The 945-nt window shown below is 52.3% G+C and overlaps 2 non-coding genes across 2 annotated transcripts; both read left to right on the top strand.

Annotated features, from left to right (window-relative positions):
* The first annotated feature begins 164 nt into the window (after positions 1 to 164).
* On the top strand, positions 165 to 283 carry LOC119345660. Its single transcript, XR_005167115.1, has one exon. It is a non-coding gene; the product is annotated as a 5S ribosomal RNA (ribosomal RNA).
* Positions 284 to 580: 297 nt separating this feature from the next.
* On the top strand, positions 581 to 699 carry LOC119345661. Its single transcript, XR_005167116.1, has one exon. It is a non-coding gene; the product is annotated as a 5S ribosomal RNA (ribosomal RNA).
* Positions 700 to 945: the final 246 nt, after the last annotated feature.

Here is a 945-nt window from a genome sequence, read left to right as displayed (position 1 = left end):
TTGTGGCGCGGCAAGCGTGCACTGGTGCGGTTGAGAGGGAGGGGTGGAAACCGCGTTAAACTCGTCTCCGTAGTTGAGAGGGAGCGGCCAAAGCAATGTACAATCGTCTTTGTAGTGGAGCTGGGAGGGGCAAGGATAAGGGACGAAGACCGGGGTAACATGTCGGATGCGATCATACCAGCACTAAAGCACCGGATCCCATCAGAACTCCGATGTTAAGCGTGCTTGGGCGAGAGTAGTACTAGGATGGGTGACCTCCTGGGAAGTCCTCGTGTTGCATTCCCTTTTTAATTTTTTTCGCGCCGCTTGCAAAACAAAACGCACGTGTAAGTAATATATTTACCGTGTTTTATTATTTTGCACGAGTGCGGTAAGTCATAGCTGGGTGCTCACGATTCACGGGTCCAGCGTCGGCGTTGTGGCGCGGCAAGCGTGCACTGGTGCGTTTGAGAGGGAGGGGTGGAAACTGCGTTAAACTCGTCTCCGTAGTTGAGAGGGAGCGGCCAAAGCAATGTACAATCGTCTTTGTAGTGGAGCTGGGAGGGGCAAGGATAAGGGACGAAGACCGGGGTAACATGTCGGATGTGATCATACCAGCACTAAAGCACCGTATCCCATCAGAACTCCGAAGTTAAGCGTGCTTGGGCGAGAGTAGTACTAGGATGGGTGACCTCCTGGGAAGTCCTCGTGTTGCATTCCCTTTTTAATTTTTTTCGCGCCGCTTGCAAAACAAAACGCACGTGTAAGTAATATATTTACCGTGTTTTATTATTTTGCACGAGTGCGGTAAGTCATAGCTGGGTGCTCACGATTCACGGGTCCAGCGTCGGCGTTGTGGCGCGGCAAGCGTGCACTGGTGCGGTTGAGAGGGAGGGGTGGAAACCGCGTTAAACTCGTCTCCGTAGTTGAGAGGGAGCGGCCAAAGCAATGTACAATCGTCTTTGT

Source organism: Triticum dicoccoides, unplaced genomic scaffold, assembly GCF_002162155.2.
Source record: "Triticum dicoccoides isolate Atlit2015 ecotype Zavitan unplaced genomic scaffold, WEW_v2.0 scaffold2661, whole genome shotgun sequence".
Lineage (NCBI taxonomy): Eukaryota > Viridiplantae > Streptophyta > Magnoliopsida > Poales > Poaceae > Triticum > Triticum dicoccoides.
The sequence above is the reverse complement of the archived record's forward strand: the minus strand, read 5'-3'. Positions and strand labels throughout refer to the sequence as shown.